The sequence below is a fragment of the Anabrus simplex genome, chromosome 4 (assembly GCF_040414725.1).
Source record: "Anabrus simplex isolate iqAnaSimp1 chromosome 4, ASM4041472v1, whole genome shotgun sequence".
NCBI lineage: Eukaryota > Metazoa > Arthropoda > Insecta > Orthoptera > Tettigoniidae > Anabrus > Anabrus simplex.
The window spans coordinates 338,332,268-338,355,005 of NC_090268.1; the positions used below are offsets into that span (position 1 = coordinate 338,332,268).

The 22,738-nt window shown below is 41.2% G+C and overlaps 1 protein-coding gene across 1 annotated transcript in view; it reads left to right on the forward strand.

Moving 5' to 3' along the window:
• The first annotated feature begins 216 nt into the window (after positions 1–216).
• Positions 217–22,738, forward strand: part of LOC136872272 (mite allergen Lep d 7) — an 83,752-nt gene continuing 61,230 nt past the window's right edge. The window contains exon 1 of the mRNA XM_068227277.1: positions 217–296. The gene's annotated coding sequence lies outside the window, so the exon portion shown is untranslated. The remainder of the gene's footprint in view (positions 297–22,738) is intronic.

The following is a 22,738-nucleotide window of genomic DNA, read 5'->3' on the forward strand; positions in this document are numbered from 1 at the left end:
AAAAAGTAATTAATTAAGTTAGTAAGATACGGGGAAATCAGAGATATAGTATTGATTATTTTCTAAATGTAGCTACTAACATCAAAATGTACCTTTTCCAGTTAATTTCTTCCAATAAGAGTACATTTCATTATACCCTCCAAATCTACAAGTGTTTCTATTGTAAAGTGTCAAAAAAGTTCTTTAGACTGATTCTGAATCATTTTTTCCCAGACTTTCCGCAGAAGAAAAGTCCAAGTAATAGAAGAGATTCGTCTGAGTGACGTCTTCTTTCACGTCGATGAGGGAAGTACAATGTAAGTACATTAGATTTTAAATTTGTGTTACCAAAGAGCTTTGGTACTTTCAAAAACACCATATGAATATCGCCACAATAAGTGTTAAAGATACTTGAAAATGCTGGTAAAACTCTCACCGGAGTATAAACGAATTTATTACTCGATGTTCAATGTCTGTATTATTAGGGCTACACGGAAGTATTAATTTGAAAACACCTCGTTCAGTTATCCTTATCTCCTTCTTCTACTGCATGGAAGACAACGAATGAGAATTTTTCTATGCACTTTTAGGTAAATGAGGCATGTGCTTTTAGGTGCCATATTCCGTGTATTTCGTAAAAGAAGACTATATTAAAAAGCGACTAAACGGGGACCGAGGGGCCTTCAACTCGGGAGTGTAGATGGGGTACCGCGGGCCCCTTGACAGAGTTTGGCATGGCTTCCACTTATTTGTCTGAGCTTCCTCGCTTTCCTCTGTTCTACCCGACCTCCCTTCATCAACTGTTGCTCTTTTAAAACCCCGACGGTATTAGGTCTGCGATGCTTATGGAATCTTTCATTTCAAGCCCTTCGTAACACTTTCCTTTCCCTTACCGTTGACTTCATTCTTCACGGTGTTAGACCTCTTCTATATTCCTTCTGATTAGTGGTAATAAAGGATGGTTGCCCACTTGCACTACCTCTTATGTCGAAAAATTCCCGGCCGGGTCAGGGATTTTAATCGCTTCTGATTAAATCTTCTGGCTAGGGGACTGGGTGTATGTGTCCGTCCCAACACTCTCCTCATCATATTCAGACAACATACCACACCAGTAACAACCACAGAAACACGCAATAGTACTTACATCCCTCCAGATAGGGTTGGCGTTAGGAAGGGTATCCGGCCGTAAAACAGGTCCAAATCCACTTGTGCAACGCAGTTCTCACCCGCGACCCCACAGGTGTGGGAAAAAGCGCTAGGAAAAGAAGAAGACGCAATTAAAGCGAAAAATCTGCGGTAAATTAAGAAATACCTTCGTTCCTAGAGAAATATGTATACGTACTTACGCGCTGTAGACAGGACTCCCTTATGTTTTATTCCGCTGCTCGTGTCTTCTTTTGTTTCTTTTTTGAGGTCCAGGGCTAGTACCGACGAATGGGAGTGCTATGTCTGTGAATTCTCATTACCTTTGTCCATATGACTAGCGCGGGCAGTTCAAACAGCAAAATAGCACGACCACTGGACCAATAAATTTTTTGTTGAAAGGAAAAATATATTATATAATTAATGAGTTAGGGCACAAAACGAATGAGCAACATGAGGAAAACGACACCTAATTAATTCAAACAACTTCAGTGAGCAAAGACATCACACACGAAAGTGTTAGGCAAACAAAACACATACGGACGTAGCAGAAAAATAGTTGTAAAGTAGTAAAGTATGTACCCATATTATTCTCTGCAAGTACAATATTTCGTGCTATTCCTTAATTTACCGCAGATTTTACACTTCATTTGAGTAAAATCAATTATTATCTTCCATCTGGGAAATATTACAATGACATTTCGCAGATACCTTTAATGTTCATAACTAATGACTTTTGTACGAATGTGAAGTTATTACCAAAAGTCGTCCCTTAGATGCAGAGACGGAAAATCCTCATGACATGAGACCTATCACACCAACGATGTTCCTACAGTAGGATCATGAGATAAGTGTACCAGATCTAGATTAGATTGACGGAAATTGGTTTAGGAAGAGAGCTGGCTATCATTTGCAACTATTTTTTACAAGTGGCTTTACGTTGCACCGACACAGATAAGTCTTATGGCGACGATGGGATAGGGAATGGCTAGGAGTGGGAAGGAAGTGGCCGTGGCCTTAATTAAGGTACATCGCCAAAATTTTCCTGGTGTGAACAGGGGAAAGCACGGAAAACCATCTTCAGGACTGCCGACAGTGGGGTTCGAACCCACCATTTCCCGAATGCAAGCTCACAGCTGCGCACCCGTAACTCGCTCGGTCTGTTGCAACTAATAAATGCCCTTCGTCAGAGATTTCGTAACGAGTACTTCGAGAAACGGTTGCTTATGCGGAATCTGCATGATAGCATTAGCAAGGTGTTCGGATCCACGGCTAAATGGTTAGCGTACTGACCTTTGGTTCAGAGGGGGGATCACATCGGAGCGGGAAAGTAGTGAAACTCCTTGTACGGTCGCTGCCATGAGTGACACAAATCTTGCAATTTTATGGAGGAATGTAAATTGGAAGATGGGAGAATGTCGGGGTAATTGATCATTTTGGTATTTGCCACATGCACTAGTGATGGAGGGGCTGCCTGGGCGAGGCGGTAAAGGCGTGCTCAGTTCGCCCGGGAGGACGTGGGTTCGAATCCCCGTCAGGAAGTCGTAAAATTTAAGAAACGAGATTTCCACTTCCGGAGGTGCATATGGCCCTGAGGTTCACTCAGCCTACACCAGGTTAATTCCTGGGGACAAAGGCGGCCGGGCGTAGAGCTAACCACTCTACCCCATCACGTGCCGAGGTTGCGGATGGTGGAAGCCTTTACCTTCCACTCCTCCAAGGGCCTTCATGGCCTGTACGGAGATGACTTTGCTTTTACTTTTACTAGTGATGGGACATTCGATTCATTTTACTGAATCGATTCATTTGATTCCGTTCACGTTACTGAATCGATACAGTGATCCGATTCACGGCACATTAGTCACCGCTCCTACTGCATCTGTGTAGTATGTGCTGGTAAGAGAGCAGCAACAGCATTCAGTGCTCGCAGCTGCCATCTGGTCTTCATACTATAAACTCCTTTCTTAGAAAACAAATGCTAGTCACTCTAATACATCGAAGGTTTCCGGAGACGCAGGGTGGGAAAGGTTAGGATTAGGAAGGTAGCAGCCATGGCCTGAATTAAGGTACAGTCCCAGCATTTCCTGGTGTGAAAATAGGGAAACTACGGAAAACCATCTTAACAGCTGCCGACGGTGGGATTCGAACCCACCATCCCCCGAATGCAAGCGCATAGCTACGCAATATTAACCGCACGACAACTCCCTCAGTCATTTATGAAAATATGTATTTTTCTATCAGCTGAGGATTTTTTTAAATCGTCATATTTTGTATAGGCTACCCGAGATGTACAGTAGCCCGCTGGTTTTCTGATTCAACATACTGTTATTGCGTATGTCCACATATGATTGAAGTCTTGTGCAACGATGTGACATATGAACTGAGAGAATACTGACCCGTTCTTCCCAATATAAAATAGGTACTTTTGAGTGGTCATAAGCATGACTCATAGTCATAGGGCAGGCTAGAGTCGAGTTTAATTGTCAAATGTCAACTAAGTTATAATACTAAGATTCATTAAACTAATAAATAGTATAACCTAATAGCCTCCCTACTTACTAGCTACTTCAGAATTATGTTTTGACTACCTTTCTAACACTGCAAATAAATCCATCTATTATTTAAACCTCCCTGTAAGAAGAGGACAGTGAATGCAAATGGGTATTATTTTCAAATGAGCTGAGCTCGAGAATCCATTATAGCGTACGATTCTTTCAGTGTACTGTACCATGGCTCACTGTATGTCTCGCTGCAGCGGAAGCTCGGCTCTCCGCCAGTGTCCAACTGTCCAGTGTGCCGATAAGGAGCCGTGTGTATCTTGTGTCTCAGTGAGCCGTGCTCGTTCACGATTCTTTCGGTGTGCCATGGCTCACTGTATGTCTCGCTGCAGCGGAAGCTCGGCTCTCCGCGTGTCCAGTGAGCCGATAAGGAGCCGTGTGTATCTTGTGTCTCACTGAGCCGCGCTCGTTCACGATTCTTTCGATGTGCCATGATTCACTGTCTCGCTGCAGCGGAAGCTCGGCTCCCCGTCAACGTCCAGTAAGTGCGCCACTCAGCACTGTTCGCTGGGAGTAAGCTGAATCGTGTGCCGTGAGCTCGCTGTTCCTGTGAATCGATTCACTCGGACATTTGAATGAATCGATACACTGCTTCGAATCATGCATTCAGTAGCCAACACTAACATGCACTGTGGGTATTGTGTTTTTGTTACCTTACCTACACTGTAATAATAAAGATGGCTGTTTTTACTATATCTTGTCATTTGTGTACAATATTTGTGAGTTGAGATACCTAGTATATTAGCAAGGCCTGAGGTTTTCTTAAGTTCAACATGTGACCGAAATAAGCTGCTTCCCTGCATTTTGCGAGGGATAAGATTAAGACTACACGTGACAGCAATTATTGGTCCTAGAACTCAAGTATATCTTATAGAATTCTGTTGATTGCAACGGCGAGTTCACAGCATTGGCTTTTCAACGCCTTGATTCGATATCTATCAATCAATCAATCAATCAATCAATCAATCAATCAATCAATCAATCAATCAATCAATCAATCAATCAATCAATCAATCAATCAATCAATCAATCAATCAATCAATCAATCAATCAATCAATCAATCGATCAATCAATCAATCAATCAATCAATCAATCACCATCGATCTTCATTTAGGGCTGTCGCCTATGTGGCAGATTGCCTGTCAGTTCTATGCCTAGTCTCTTTTTAAATGGTTTCAAAGTTGAAATTTATCAATTATCTCCCGTGAGGAATTATTCCAAACCCTAATTCCTCTTCCTATAAACGACTATTTGCCCCAACTAGTCTTCTTGAATTAAATTTATCTTCATTTTATGATCATTTACTATGGTACTTTTCACTTTCATGGTTGGCTACAAATTATATGCTAAACTCGTTGCGAGAACATCGTACTTTCATAGTTTCTAACAATCAGTCTCATCTACTCCAGAACAGGTTATGCAATAGAGTAATGTGTTGTTTAGATTAGGGGCTGCCTGGCCGAGGCGGTAAAGGCGTGCTCGGTTCGCCCGGAAGAACGTGGGTGGAATCCCCGACAGGAAGTCGTAAAATTTAAGAAACGAGATTTCCACTTCCGGAGGTGCATATAGCCCTGAGGTTCACTCAGCCTACACCAAAAATGTGTACCAGGTTAATTCCTGGGGGCAAAGGCGGCCGGGCGTAGAACTAACCATTCTACCCCATCACGTGCTGCGGTTAACAATGGTGGAAGCCTTTACCTTCCACTCCTCCAAGGGCCTTCATGGCCTGTACGGAGGTGTCTTTGTCTTTGTTGTTTAGATGATGTAATACTGTATCGTATTGTGCTGGATAACATCCGAGAGCGTATTATGTGCACTAAATGAGGCTTCATAGCCCTATAAAATCCTGAAATAAAGGATCAAGGAATCAATCAATCCTGGGAAAATGTGAATCCTGAGTACTTGTAGTGATTCATCTGTTCAGTCTTTTGTTTACTGTTAGACATCCAGTCCTCTGGTTTATTTGAAACGATATAACTTTAGTCTTGGAAACGCTGATTTTCGTATCATACTTTCTACATCTCTTGTAAGGCAGACCCTCCGGTGAGGGTGGGTGGCATCTCCCATGAGTAGGTATCAGTGTGTTATTCCAGTGGAGGATAGTATTATGTATGGTGTGTGAGTTGCAGGGATGTTGAGGAATTAAGAGAATTAACCATGTTTAGGTTAAAATCTCTGGCCTGGCCGGGAATCGAACCCGGGACCCTCCGGAGCAAAAGCCAGCACGCTAACCATTTAGCCATGGAACCGGACAATCTGTTCAGTGATTCCTTTATATCCACAATGAGTTCACCTGGTTTACCAAAACAGTATTTATTTCTCATTTCGTTCATTTCTAAGATAATTTATTATGATTCGGATAGGTTTCCTTGCTGTTTGATCTATTTCAAAAATCTTCCATTGATTTCTCTCGGACTCTACAAATATTTTTTTTGCTCCACTTCTTTCTTCTACTATTTTACAACATTATAATTTGAAATCAAATTTCAAGCTGACAGATATTAGCACATTGTCATAAAACCTTGGAAATCATGTAATTAATCCTTTTACATGTTAGTAGATAGATGAAAAAGACAAATGTTTTTTTCTCGCGAGAAAGGCAGATGTGATATTACAAACAAAGGAGGGAGATGTAAGGATACTGTATCTACAAAGGCTACATTGTTGTTGGTAATATGAACAGCTCGGCTATGTTTCTGGCGAAGTTAATTTCGTTGCCCCAGTACGGTTTCGTCTGCAAGATTTGTGGCACTCTTATTTGCTCATTTCAAAATGATGTAATCAAGCCCGCCGGCAATGAAGGAACTGCACGGCTTCCTATCTGCAAATTTCTCTTTGCAGAGAGAGAAATATCATTCTGAAGCACGTGGTAGCAAATTCCTATTCGCGTATTACTTTTATAAAAGGTAGACAAACAACGTCACGAGAGACACAATAGAAGAAGAGATATGCTCGTTCTGTGGAAACCTTGTATGAGGCTGAAATGAGAAGGCATTTTCATCTGTCTAATGACAGAATCTTACGCTGATAAAATTTATATCATTGTTAACTTTATATGAACTTGACAATGAATTAAAATATACCTTTACTTACAACAAAATGAAATACCTTGTTATTAATTTTAATAATAGAATTCATTTTCGTCCGCCTCTGTCGTGTAGTGGTTAGTTGATTGGCTGCCACCCCCGGAGCCATGTGACTTATAAGGCAGGATGTGAAGATATCTTAAGCAGAACAATGATCAACACCCTTAGTACATGAATAATCTTCTTGATTTATTCTCGAATGTATGAAATGTTTTTGCCTTGACTTCGATAGGACACGAATGTTCAATGATAAGATCTCTGTGCTAATACAGACCTCCCCAAGATCAGAGCACAACAGATGTAGACAGTCCTAGTTCAGAAACATGAGCTCTTTTAACATATCTGTAACAGTTTACTTCGGAACATTTCATTTATATCGTCATCATCATCTGTTTACCCTCCAGGTTCGGTTTTTCCCTCGGACTTAGCGGGGGATCCCACCTCTACCGCCTCAAGGGCAGTGTCCTGGAGCTTCCGACTCTTGGTCGGGGATACAACTGGGAGTATGACCAGTACCTCGCCCAGGCGGCCTCACCTGCTATGCTGAACAGGGGCCTTGTGGAGGGATGGGAAGATTGGAAGGGATAGGCAAGGAAGAGGGAAGGAAGCGGCCGTGGCCTTAAGTTAGGTACCATCCCGGCATTCGCCTGGAGGAGAAGTGGGAAACCACGGAAAACCACTTCGAGGATGGCTGAGGTGGGAATCGAACCCACCTCTACTCAGTTGACCTCCTGAGGCTGAGTGGACCCCGTTCCAGCCCTCGTACCACTTTTCAAATTTCGTGGCAGAGCCGGGAATCGAACCCGGGCCTCCGGGGGTGGCAGCTAATCACGCTAACCACTACACCACAGAGGCGGACTCATTTATATTAATAAAATATAAAGATAACAAATAAGTATAAAAACAAATTAAATTATGTCCTTTGTATGATTGGAAGGTAAAGGCTTCAACTTTCGTAACCTCGGCAGTAAGTGAGGTAGAGCGGTTAGCCCGGTCGCGTTTGTGTGCAGAAATTAACCCGGTTCTCATTTTTGGTGTAGGCTAAGTGAACCTTAGGGTCATGTACCTCCGGAGAAGTGAAAAGCCAGTTTCTTAAAATTTTGGACTTTCTGACGGAAAATCGAGCCCAATAAACATCAACATTAATATAAGCTTAATAGGCTTGGATATCAGTTCAGAAATACAAAACTGCACCAGGTAGATCAATTTAAGTTCTTAATATGTGTATTCCCAAAGGGTAATCGCATACTAAATGAAACTACATGAAAGTGAAGCAAAGTTAATTCAGTGAACATGCAGTTGCGATCAACGGTGTTCTGTTAAAAAAAAAAAAAAAATTGGTAGTGAGGAATCGAACGAAACTGATAGCTTTCAGTAATTGACACAGATCGACAGTAAGGGTGACTCTAACACTTGTAACTACTTTAAACTAAGAACTCATTCTACCATCGACCTGTTTTCAGACCAACTTTGATGTACAGGAGTGAAATATGGGTGAACTCATGATATATCACTCATAAGTTAGAAGTAACGGACAGGAAAGTGGCAAGTATGATTGCTGGTACAAACAAATAGGAGCCGTGAGGGAAGAATACTCGGAATGAGGAGATATAGGTTAAGGCAGGAATATACTCGAGGGATAAACTGTACGTATAAACCGACTTCGATGATGGGGTCATGTGAAGCGAATGGAGGAGAATAACGAAGAACTCGAACATGGAGAGTGTGAGAATTACAGGGAGATCAAAGTATTAATGGTTAAAATTAGTTGATAGTAATTAATGATGAGAGGTGTGGAACTAAGTGAGGCCACGGAGCAAGTTGCAAATAGAGCATTGTGGAGCCAATTGTTAGTTCACAGTTCTTACAGATTGAACGCTAAAAGGCATGGCAAACCATAATGAAGCAGTGAGCTGGGGTTCGAACCCCACTGTCGGCAGCTCCGAAGATGGTTTTCCGTGGTTTCCTATGTTAACACCAGGAAAATGCTTGGGCTGTACCTTAATTAAGGCCGCGGCTGCTTCCTTCTCACTCCTGCCCCTTTCCTATCCCATCGTCTATATAAGACCTATCTATGTCGGTCGACGTTAAGAATATTGTAAAAAAAATAAGGTGTGGCAATTCAGATGAGCCGGCCTCTCAGCACTGAGATCCATGGTTCAAATCCCGGTCACTCAACGTGAGATTGGTTCTGGAAAAAGGCGGAGGCAGGACAGGTTTTTCTCCGAGTAGCCTACTCCGGTCTTCCCTGTTATATTTCATTCCAGCAACACTGTCCTAATAATCTCATTTAATCTATCGGTCATTAATCATAACTCCAGAGGAATGCGGACACATTTCCTATCCTCGCCGCTAGATGGGAGATTCATTCATTCCATTCCTTACCGAGTCGAATGACTGGAAAACAGGCTGTGGATTTTCTTTACTTTGTGACAGTCCAACTGATGAGCCCACTGCCAAACGGGGGCGAAACGCTGGTAATTTTACGATTGAAAAAGGCTAAGAGCTGTAAGGTGTGTAATATTTGTAACTTCCATAAGAAATACTGGATAATGAAACAAAAGGTTGGAGAAATTTGCAAATACGAATTATTGCCCTCCTAACGTCATATATCCGAAATGTTCGATACCGAGCTCGATAACTGCAGTCGCCTAAGTGCAGCCAGTGTCCAGTATTTGGGAGATAGTGGGTTCGAACCCCAATGTCGGCAGCCCTGAAGATGGTTTTCCGTGGTTTCCCATTTTCACACCAGGCAAATACTGAGGCTTTACCTTAATTAAGGCCACGGCCTCTTCTTTCCTACTCCTAGCCCCTTCCTGTCCCATGGTCGCCATAAGACCTGTCTGTGTCGGTGCGACGTAAAACAACTTGTAAAAAAATCGATAAATTTCAGAGTGACTGCTAAACACATTTATCGATTAAAATATCGTTACACTTTCTTAGATATAATTCATAGGGTATGCGAACCTCCAATTGCTGAACACTACTCAATTATTGATCAAGAGGCGGAGAATTGGCATTGGATGCTGCAATCTCTTCTCCAGTTGGTACTTCTCAGTTCTAAACTGGGTAAATGGAAGTAGGATTTGTGGTTGATAAACAGTTTGTGAAGTGTCGGCTAACACTGAAGTTCACAAATAAATGCTTATGTGATTTATCTAGTCGAACGTAATGGTCTCGTTCTTTTGTTATTAATGGAGCATGTTTGAAACATTGCCTTGACCTCAAGAAATTTGGCTCAGGAAATACACGATCATCGCTTGGTTCCACTAAAAATGAAAAGACTCGCTGGACTGTAACGCTCCGAATGCTGTTCTAAAATAATAAAAATGCTGATGCAAAATGTTAAACAAAAAATCATTTTCAACATTCTAGAAGCAAGAAGATTCTTTGTAACAGAGTAATTAACCCCTACCTGAAATGATAAGTTATTTTAGAAGAAAAAGAATGTTAGAGCCACTGCACAATCCATGTGTTAGTTCTTTAGAGAGTATACTTCATAACTGTGTTCTCAAATAATATGAGAAAGAATACCATGTACTCAGGGCCGAGTTTAACTACTACAATGCTTCTGGGCCCAAATCATTTTTTATATTTTTTGCTGCTTGCTTTACATCGCACCGACACAGATAGGTCTTATGGCGACGATGGAACAGGAAAGGGCTAGGAGTCGGAAGGAAGCAGCCGTGGCCTTAATTAAGGTACAGCCCCAGCATTTTCCTGGTGTGAAAATGGGAAACCACGGAAAACCATTTTCAGGGCTGCCGACAGTGGGGTTCGAACCTACTATCTTCCGAATACTGGATACTGGCCGCACTTAAGCGACTGCAGCTATCGGGCTCGGTGAAATCATTTTGCGCCGCTCCCCCCCCCCCTTCCTTGCACTTGATAGGACAAAATAATGCATTAAGTAATACGGTATAGTTGAATGCCTCCAAGGTAAAATATCAAAAGTTAATATCAATAAATAATAATAATAATAATCTTCTAACTGCGAGAGCCGTCGAATCTGCCCAATACACTATCCCGTCTTTTTTTTTTTTTTTTTTTTTTTTTTTTTTGCTTGTGGCTTTACGTCGCACCGACACAGATAGGTCTTATGGCGACGATGATATCCCGTCTTTTAAACAGTAACACGTAATCACGATGAAAGTAGAAATACTTATGTTCCGTTAACCAGTGAATCCGGCCCGGCGGTGAAGGCGTAGCGTGCCTGCTTCTTAACCGGTGGCCCCGGCTTGGATTCCCGGCTAGGACAGGGATTTTTACCTAGGTCAACTCAGCCTACGTGATTACAGTTGAGGAGCCATCTGTCGGTGAGATGGCGGCCCCTGTCTAGAAAGCCAAGAATAACGGCCAAGAAGATTCGTCGTGCTGACCACACGACACCGCATAATCTGCAGACCTTCGGGCTGAGCAACGGTCGCTTGGTAGGCTATGGCCCTTCGGGTCTGTTGCGCCATGGGGTTTGTTGTTTGTTTTGTTAACCACTGATTTCTGTACCTCAAATCGTTGAAGCCAGTTGTTGCAAATTATGATGTCCCTCCAAAAGGTGTACAAGGAGGACGAAAACAGAACGTTAGCTGCAGTAATAAACCAGATATTCACGTTCCATAATGTCTCCATTTAAAAGCTTTCTTTCAAACAGCACTTTTGTCAGAAATTATTGTCCATTTTGTTTCACTCCACCTTTAGATTAGTAATCTCTAGTAACATTATTCGTAAACCAAAAATAAGGGTAATCGTTTGGTTTCAGAATACCTTCTCTGGGAACTAGATCGTATTCACGATTTTCACTTACAGTTCCAACAGCAGACCTATGGAAATGCAACTAAAATTAGGCGTACATTCATCAGAGATTTCTGTACCGGTACCATCATTTCTTTTTCGACACTGCATGAGAGGAGGCTGTTTGAGTTATAGTTTGGATCCTGTGGGAAAAATTCTAATTTTGGTTTGTGGGAGAACAATTCACTTTCCCTCTTGATCTTCCCTTCTGCTAATCTGTGGTAATTTGCGCCACTTAAAGATAATCGTTTTCGACCATCCATATTGTGTACACAACATGAAATACACTTAATCACTCTCCCGCAAAATGAATAAAAATTATCTTCACTTTCATGGACTTCTCCGTAACTCTTGGTGTCATGGGAAATTAGCGGTTTTCCCGGTTCACTCAACACCACGCGACTGTCTCTAGGTGGCGGTGATTCGTCCCCCGCTTGAGTAAGTTGCAGCTCGAAATCATCTTGATAATTGTACCCAGAACCGAGGGGGCTGTGTTTCAACATTGTGGTGGTATTTTTAATATTATTATCGAATGAAAATTCCGTTATTCATGTACGTAACTTTCTTTTTTTAATACTACGAAAGTAAGCGCATTCTAAAAAGTCCTATTCGAACTAGACCTTTTCACTTTTTCCTCCCTGGTTTCGGTCACTAAATACGGCTCTCCATGTACTTTAGAGGATTTAATTATTTATTAATACCTTTCTGCGCTTGTACACAGGAAGATGAGAAGTATTACCTTCTAAATCATAATTTAAGTTCCCACTTGTATCTCAACAAACACTTTTCAAAAATTGAACTCGAGTGGTGATAACATCGACTAACCATATGTTAGGGTTATATTAGGGTTCGTAAGTTTATTACTTAAGGTACTACAAAATATCCAAGCAAATATGCCAAATGTGACCTAAATGGTAAAATATGTAAAACATGAAACTTGTCAAAAAGTGATAAGCGATAATACAGGATTATTATAAATGATTGAAGCTATTTCATAAATTCACTGTAGCTGCATGAATTGACATATGGTCAGGAAACTCGACAGTCATGCAGAAAACCTCAAAATTTTGGTCTGCTCAAGTCGCACTTCAGATTTCTGCCACGAGAGCGCAGCAGCAGTGAGCAGTGCATAGTGAGACAAAATGGCGACAGGAGCCGAGAAAGCGTTTGTTGTGCATGAAATGCACTCACATCAGCCTGTCATAACAGTGCAACGACATTTCAGGACGAAGTACGACAAAGATCCACCAACTGCTAACTCCATTCGGCGATGGAATGTGCAGTTTAAAGCTTCAGGATGCCTCTGTAAGGGAAAATCAACGGGTCGGCCTGACGTGACTGAAGAAACAGTTGATCGCGCGCGAGCAAGTTTCACGCGTAGCCCACAGAAGTCGACGGAAAGAGCAAGCAGAGAGCTGAACATACCACAGCCGACCGTTTGGAAACGACTAAAGCAGAAGCCTTACCGCTTACAATTGCTACAAGCCCTGACTCCCGATGACAAAATCAAACGGTTTGCATTTTCGTTGCGGTTGCAACAGTGTATGGAAGAAAATGAGTTTAGTACGAAACTTGTCTTCAGTGAGAAGCAACACATTTTGTTAATGGTGCAGTGAACAGACACAATGTGGGAATCTGGGGGGTAGAGAAACCTCACGCTATCGTGCATTACATTCGAAATTCACCTAACGTTAATATGTTTTGTTCAGTCTCACAGTTTAAAGTGCACGGCCCCTTTTTCTTCTGCGAAAAATCCGTTACAGGACACGTGTATCAGGGCATGCTGGAAAATTGGCTCATGCCGCAACTGGAGGACAGCATGGACTTCGTCTTCCAACAGTATGGTGCTCCATCCCACTTCAATGATGATGTTCGTCATACTCAAACAGGAGATTGCCAAACCGATGAATCGGTGCCGTGGTGGAGCTGATGATCATCAATTCATGTCATGGCCTCCACGCCCTCCTGACCTAACCCCATGCGATTTCTTTGTGTAGGTTTACGTGAAGGACTCAGTGTTTACGCCTACTCTCCCAACAAATCTGCCAGAGCTGCGAGGTCGCAACCAACGTGCTTTCGAATCCATTAATAGGGACATGTTGCGCCAGGTGTGGCCCGAACTTTATTATAGGCTTGATGTCTGCAGAGTCACTAAAGGAGCATATATCGAACATTTGTAAATGTCAAAAAGAAAATTTTAAATTTTTCTATGTGTGTGCAAAGTCTTGTGAAAATATGTCAAAAATAAAGTTATTGTTGAGCTTTGGATTCGCTCAAATCATTTGTAATAACCCTGTGAAACAGACATATTTAATCATGCGAACTGACAGAGCAACAGTAAGTAAATTAAAACTTTAGACTTCATTCAGTAGCATAGCCCTGAGGCGCACTTCTCGCTCTTTTATCAATATATATATGAAGTATTAGTATGCATTTTGCTATGTGTCGGCGTACGTTCGCACAGCATCTCTCTCTCAGAAGTTTGTATTCTAAACCTGCTACCTATCACTTTCGGGAAAGGAAAAAAGAAATACATCTACTATAGTATTCTGAAATCCTAAATTTTACAATCGTCGCAGAAAACACGTACCTTGTTAAAAAAGACACCTCAATTTAAACGAAAATGCTCAAAATATAATCAAATATGACCTTATATCACTAAAATCAGCAAAACATGACCAATTCTTAAACAGGAGATTGCCAAACCGATGGATCGGTCGTAGTGGAACTGATCATCAGCAGTTCATGTCATGGCCTCCACGCTCTCCTGACCTAACCATCTGCATTTATACTCAACATAAAATTGTTTTAAACGGAGTCAGGAAACCATCATTTACAGTTTTTTTTTATGTTTCTGGTAAAATGCCCTTTTGAATGACATATGACTTTTCTTTAACTTCCGAACCTTAGTTACGATATTACGCTCTATGGTGTAATGAGTACGTTATAGGATCGTGAGCGACCGCAAAATGATCTCGACCATGTTGTGAGATGGACGACAGGAAATGATATGATGGTAAACCGGGTGACAAGTCAGGTTGTAATTTTCAAAAAGAGAACAAGTCCTCTCACTTTTAAATACTGTGTTGTTAGAATGGCAATAACTCATGGGGATCATTGTAAGTACCTTGGTGTTAATATCAGGAAAGATCTTCGTTGGGTAATCACATAACCGGGATTGTAAATAATGATATGATTATGAGGGTATTCAGGAATTGCAGTAAGGGTGTAAAGGAGAGGACGTATAAGTCACAGGTAAGACCTGAATGAGAGTATGATTCTAGTGTGCGGGAACTACACCAGGATTACTTGATACGATAATTGGAAAAGATCCAAAGGAAAGCAGCCCGATTTGTTCTGGGTGATTTTCAACAAAAGAGTAGTGTTACCAAAATATTGCAGACTTTGGGCTGAGAAGACTTGGAGGTAAAGAGACGAGCTGCTTGACTAAGTGGAATGTTTATAGCTGTCAATGGTGAGATGGCTTGGAATGACATTATTAGACAAATAAGCTTGCGTGGGCTTTTTAAGAGAAAGAAAGAGCATCCAATGACGAATAAGTTGGCATTCAAAAGGAAATATTTTGGCAAATATTCGTTTATAGGAAGGAGAATTATACGTCGAGCAGTCGGATGTATAATTACTTTGGTTTTCGGATCTTAAGACCATTAACCCCTTCAGGAGCCGGAATGTTCTCAAAATATGACACATTAAACACAAATGGGCAAACATTATATGAAATATCTACTTCGTACATGAAACAGTTTTGGAGGAATGGATACTTTTTCCGGAGCTAAACTGAAGATTTCCTTTTTGCCAAGTATCACGGTATCATCGGTAAAGATGTCAGTGATTATTCCCATCCCGTTGAATAACTTCATGAACTTTTCCAAAAAAAGTGAGACGTAGAATGGCTTCACAATGTAAGTTAGAAAATACAGGGGACAGGATACATCTTTTCTCCTACATTTTTCTTATCTTGATTGCTTCAATAACGTAGTCCGCAATTTATGATGATTATTATTTTTGATCTCAAATATTCAACTAAAAATTCCAAGCGAGGGCACTACGTTTCTTACATCATGTACACTCATACGATAGATACCATCAATAACGGTCTTACACGGCTTGGGCACAACATTTTACAGCCTATTACAAAGGAAGCCCTCAATGGTTGTCAGACTGTCAAGCATGTTTTGCCGATAGACGCTTCTCCATCTTTGTTATGTTTGAAGAAACGCATTAATCATTTTCTGAGGTCATGTAGTCAGCCTTCATTGAATACTGCCTTCATTTTATTCCATCGACCTCTTCACTCCAATAAACTCTATATAAGGACGAGGGAGCATTGCAGTATCATTGACTTATTGTCATCGATTGATCGGGTGTTTGATACACAGGATATTCAGAACTATAATAAAGCAAAGGGATTATTTTGATAATCTCCGCTTTGAAAGCAGTGATAAGAACAGAACGTTGACACTGATTGAAAAATACCTACTTCATTTTGAAAATATTTGGAATTAATTTGAGAGAAAATCGCCTTCCTCACCAGTATAGATCACACCGTCCTCTAGAATATTTTCATCTATTCTTAACTTTGGTTCTAACTGGAGTATGTAGTTAGATCGATGATGGTTACTTTTATCTTCCAGCAAGTAACATATTTCGGTTAATGATTGAGTGAACCGCAAGGGTTATATCCCTCTTTCCATATGGTAAAACAGTGCTTGTAAATACTTCCTGATGGGAAATAAACCCACGCCCTTCTGAGATAGATTAAACGCATTTTCGCGTTTGTGATCTGGGTAACACTTTATGTGTAAAAGTTATTAAGGTAATTAACTCCTCGCTGACTTATTAAGGTAATTCGAATTTAGAGCAGCGCATTAATTAGAGTAATAGTTGAAAGTGAATGTTAGTAAAGACATGGTATTCGCGCAAATTGCCCACTTTTAGTCAAGTACTGTGGAAGGCTACCTGCTCAGGTTATAGTGATCAATATGTTGCCAGCGGTAGACAATAGAGTATAAATAATTCTGTGGTATGCCATTAAACTTCAGGACATGTGTACGATTCTGTGTTACGGTGGATGGCTCCTTCTATAAATCATTGGCTGGGTATTCAGCTTGCAGGCTGGTTTGATCCGCAACTTTTCCACCATCAGCTGTCATAGATTGCCAAGACGGTAGTGAAGAGGCATTCTAGCAAAATGAGGAATGAGGCAGTTTCCAGTTGCTTTCCTCACCGAGCCAGAAGTTGATATTGCATATCAGTTTGCCAATCCCACTGAAATACACGCAACAACCGATCCTATAAGTGGCATTTCCTCACCATTCATAACAAGAACTCGCTGCGTAAGTAATGGCATTACTAGCATAACTCACACTCGAAGTTACTTTCATATCGTCAAAACGAAAACGTAGGATAAGACCGAGAGAGTTCAAGGAAAATAAAAAGAACTATGCCATACCAGAAGGAAAAGCACACTGTAAACCCTTGGTCAATCAATCAATCAATCAATCAATCAATCAATCAATCAATCAATCAATCAATCAATCAATCAATCAATCAATCAATCAATCAATCAATCAATCAATCAATCAATCAATCAATCACGACTGATCTGCATTTAGGGCAGTCACCCAGGTGGAAGATTCCCTATCTGTAGTTTTCCTAGCCTTTTCTTAAATGACTGCAAAGAAATTGGAAATTTTTTGAACACATCCCTTGGTAAGTTGTTCCAATCCCTAACTCCCCTTCCTATAAACGAATATTTGCCCCAATTTGTTCTCTTGAATTCCAACTTTACCGTCATATTGTGATCGTACCTACTTTTAAAGACACCGCTCAAACTTATTCGTCTACTGATGTCATTCCACGCCATCTCTCCACTGACAGCTTGGAACATACCACTTAGTCGAGCAGCTCGTCTTCTTCCTCCCAAGTCTTCCCAGCACAAACTTTGTAACATTTTTGTAACGCTCCTCTTTTGTCGGAAATCACCCAGAACAAATCGAGCTGCTTTTCTTTGGATTTTTTCCAGTGAACGTGGTCAAAGACGTATGATTATATGCTCAGTATTTCAGTCATCACGTGGATTCTTGCGGATAAGATCCTCCTTTGGTGATATAGGAGTCTCGTACACTAGTCCTTTATCATCACTAATCGATTTGCTCATTTCTGAGTGACCGATGAGATAGGGTCCCTTCAAATAACAAGCAGACAATTATTTCTCAGTATCGTGACCCCACTGGTTTCGTCGTTGCTTGTCATGGCTCTGCTCTAGCTTCGCCATCACCCACGATCATCGGTTTTCCTCAGGGAACATTGGAAAGATAAATTGCTGATAGTCATCACTTGTCCCCTCCATCTCATTGTTGTTCTTTCCTGTAGTCTACGTTTTTTTTTTTTTTGCTAGGGGCTTTACGTCGCACCGACACAGATAGGTCTTATGGCGACGATGGGATAGGTAAGGCCTAGGAGTTGGAAGGAAGCGGCCGTGGCCTTAATTAAGGTACAGCCCCAGCATTTGCCTGGTGTGAAAATGGGAAACCACGGAAAACCATCTTCAGGGCTGCCGATAGTGGGATTCGAACCTACTATCTCCCGGATGCAAGCTCACAGCCGCGCGCCTCAACGCGCACGGCCAACTCGCCCGGTCCTGTAGTCTACTACCCCAAACCAACCTTCCATGATCAAATTCTCTAGGTCGTCTCGCAATGTGCCCAAAGAACTGCAGTATTCTTTCACTGATACGAGAAGAAAGGCGTTCTAAAATCTTCAGCTCCTGAAGTATAGACCCATCGGTTCTTCCTGTGGTCGAAGACAGACATAGTATCGTATGCCGGCACCACATTTCAAACACGTCGATGCGTTTTCTGTCCGAAGACTTAACAGCTCAGGTCTTACAACAATGTGGTAAAACATTGTTACAACGAGAATGATCTTTGTACGGTATTATTAGTAACTCCCTTCTACTTCCGGATTGTAGTCAGTTTGTGCATACCGAGTCGTCCTAGATAAATCCTTTTTCAGAACTCGTAGTATCACTGATTTGTTACACAATTTACACGAAATCGTGCACAATTTCCAGCCCTTTCAGACCGCCTGTGTACTGGACGTGTGATGCCCTGAGAGTACCCGAAAATTGATCGAATTCGACCTTGTGCACCAATCTCTAAAGCGACGAACTTGGAGGTCTACAGTAAAATTCGAGCCTCTTTTATAATTGAATGCACAGTGTGATGCTCTAGTTGGTCTGGGAGGTTTCTTGATAAAATATGGAATCACGCCTGTCACTAATCAAGTGTTGTCGCATTCATTCTAAAGTACGCTAACTCTTAGCGTTTGCGTGGGAAGGGGAACTGACCGTTTTTCAAGAGGGAACCCATGGGAGTGGGAAGGGTGTGGTTCTTAAAGATAATCGAAAATATTGTCTAATCCATAGTTTTCGGGGTCACTGAGATGAACAATGACACTCGCGATGCCATTTAAGTCAAAGTTCACCCTCCATCAGCATACGGGGTGAGAAAAAATGTCCAAAAATGACCGAGATTATGGATGTATATGTGTTTGTTCCAGCTTAGCTGTAAACCAGACTTGGTACAGATATGACTCACTATCTGGAAAAGAATATTGTGGAGGAAAGACTCCATTAGCACCCCTAGGGTAGGGATTGATATATTAAAAAATCGAAAACGACCGATATTAGTGCCGAATCCATGGCTCTCGGGGTCGCTGAGATGAATTGTGACACTCTGCATGCCATTTAAATCTAAGTTCAACCTCCATCAGCATGGGGGTTGAGAAAAAGAGTCCGTAAAGTATCATTCAACGTCTCAATAAAGAAATATACAAGAAAACTTACTTCAAACAGTTAATGCAAACCCCAAAATTAAACATTCAAAGAAAGTGTCCAAGCAGAGCCAGGTACTACAGCTAGCAGGATATAGAACATCTTGATTGATATACATTCCTAACATTACGTTGTGACAGAAGTGCAACGCCAGGGAATCGTCGTCAAAGATGACCTATTTAGCACGCGTTTTATCTTAGTCCTTAAATTGCGTCTTATTGAAATGTTACTGCAATTTAATACAGATGTAACTGACTATTTAGGTGATTACAGCACACAACGTTACCATGGCAACACGGAGGTGGAGCTCACATTAATATTATCATGCATGCAAGTAGGACAGGTAGGGGTCGGGTCTTGTTGAGTTAAGGCGAGGCTGGCTTACAACACACACGTGGTGTCTATCACGACACCAGCTGGTATTATGGCTTCACCTCCCTAGAATACGAATAGCATCACATGAGGCAGGGCTCACATTCTTACGAAGGACAGAATGTTCACTGTCCTTGTTCTACTTGTCAACAGAAACTATAGCGTATTCGTGACCAATAAGTAGCTGAACATTTGCAAATGTCCAATATAAAATTATCAAGCGTACTCTCGATTACAAGCACATGAACAGATATTTATTGAGTTATTCTTTTCTATAGTGAGTAATTTACAGTTGAAGACATGAGCAAGAAAAATGTCTAACCTCAAAAGTGAACATTTCGAGATGTATTCAACTATTTCCTGGTTGAGATGAGTTCTGGATATTAGTAGTGAGTCTAATACCACAGATGATCTCGGTGACTAAATACAACTACCTGAATTTCTTCCGTGCCGGCCGAAGTAGTCTGATAACCGTACGCGTAACCAAATATCCGAAAAATCAAACATTATGGCACAACAGCCCCAAAGGGCAATGGCCTACCAAGCGACCACTGCTCAGCCCGAAGGCGTGATCGGCGTGACGAATCCTCTCGATCGTTATTCATGACTTTCCAGACCGCGTCCGCTATTTCACCTTCAGATAGTTCCTCAATTGTAATCACGTAGGCTCAGTTGACTTCAAACCCGCCGTCAGATCCAGGTAAAAATTCCTGAACAAGTACAGTAGAATATCGAACCCTGAGCCTCCAGGTCGGAGGCATGCACGCTATTCCTACACCGCGGAGCCAGCACAGAGCACACTTTTGTATTAATATTTCCATGTTCAATTTGTGTAATAATTATTTAAATTTCTTTTGAATGCCACAATAAACTTTAAAGATCTTTATTCCAACATATTGTAACTAGGAACGCCAGGTGTTCATCTAATTCATACTTCTTCTTCTTATTCTTAGACTTTATTCACTTACCTGGGGGTAGGAGTATGTGTAGATTAAATTCAGTTTTACGACCAGATTCTTTTCCAGACGTTAACCGTATGTGACAGGATGTATTCATTATGTACTTTTGTGATGGTTTGTGGTATGATGTGTTGTACATAAATGACGATGTGTATTAACACGAACACAAACAGCCCTGAGTTTAAGGAATTAAATAGTAATTGTTAAAATCCCGTCCTGGCCAGGAATCGAATCCGGAGCCCTCTGAATCTAAGGTAACTACGCTGACTTTTCAGCCAAGTTTCTGGACCCGGACATTCATATAAATGATCAGTGTGAAAATATCACGCGATCTGTCTATTTCAAGTGTATATGGAAAGTGCAGAGTGTGATTCATTTCGCGAATGTTGTAGTATGGCTATTGTGGTATTAGTATTTTTTCTAAGGAGACTCAATTACGTTACAATTGGAGACATATGCACAAAAATATATAACCCTCAACATTCAAAATTTAGAGATTAATGCTGCCATCGTGTATTTGAAACGGGGTAATGGTTATTAAAGTTTGCTCTCCTACCGTCTGGATTGCGTATCCTTCGAGGTAGTCTATAGATGTCTAGTGTAAACATTTCCAATGTACTGTCCATCGTGTACAAATAGGAATAGGGAGTATGCGACCTGATTCATTTCATGAATGTTTTTCTATAATTATTTTACCATTTCTAATTTTCTTGTAGAGAATGAATAACGTTAATAAAATTGGAGACCTGGGCGGAAAATTCTCCCAAACCTAAGAAATGAACATTTTAAATGAATGCTGCCATATATTCGTTGAAGTCAGTAGCCTATTGGCTAAAATTCTGAAACACGATGTGGTCTAAATCACCGACGACATCTACCTAAATCTATCCAAAATTTATATTAAAATTCACTCCTTAATTTGTGTGACAGTTATTGAAACCTTTAAATGGTACTAGAGACGTTTCAATAGACATTTACCATCACAAAGAAACAGACAATCGAATTAATAAAATGTTATAAATATTCTCACAATAGCTATTAACTTGCGAATAAAGATTTCAGCTGTAAAACTTTCAGTATGTCCTAACGCTGAATCTGATTTGCTGAAATGCCATGGTGTATGTTTGAATCTGTGTAATTAGCCAATCATAAATTGATCATGAATTTTTTAGTTAAATTTAATTAGAATATCTACAGTATGAATGGTCCGCCTCTGTGGTGTAGTGGTTAACGTGATTAGCTGCCACCCCCGGAGGTCCGGGTTCGATTCCCGGCTCTGCCACGAAATTTGAAAAGTGGTACGAGGGCTGGAACGGGGTCCACTCAGCCTCGGGAGGTCAGCTGAGTAGAGATGGGTTCGGTTCCCACCTCAGCCATCCTGGAAGTGGTTTCCTGTGGTTTCCCACTTCTCCTCCAAATGCCGGGATGGTACCTCACTTAAGGCCATGGCCGTTTCCTTCCCTCTTCCTTGCCTACCCCATCCAATCTTCCCATCCCTCCATAAGGCCCCTGTTCAGCATAGCAGGTGAGGCCGTCCGGGCGAGGTACTGGTCATTCTCCCCAGTTGTATCTCCCGACCTAGAGTCTGAAGCTGCAGGACACTTCTGTTGAGGCGGTAGAGGTGGGATTCCTCGCTGAGTGCGAGGGAAAAACCGACCCTGGAGGGAAAACAGATTAAGAAGAAGAAGATATCTATGAATTATTCCAATAAATAAACTTGGAATGTACAATTATTCAAAAGATAGAAATTAAAAGTGAAGAGATACTACCAATATTCTTTCCTGAAACATTTGCAATACCTTAATTTTCTCCACTTGAGAACTGTGGGGTTTACACCGTTTTTATGCCTACCGATGTATTTTTAGTTTAGACCAAGTTATTTGCACCGTCATGTTTATCTGATTAATAGATTTTACATACGCGAACATTTAACACGCTTTTCGGCAAGGTTTACGAATTACTCGTGATTTTTAAGAGTATTCATTTTAATATTT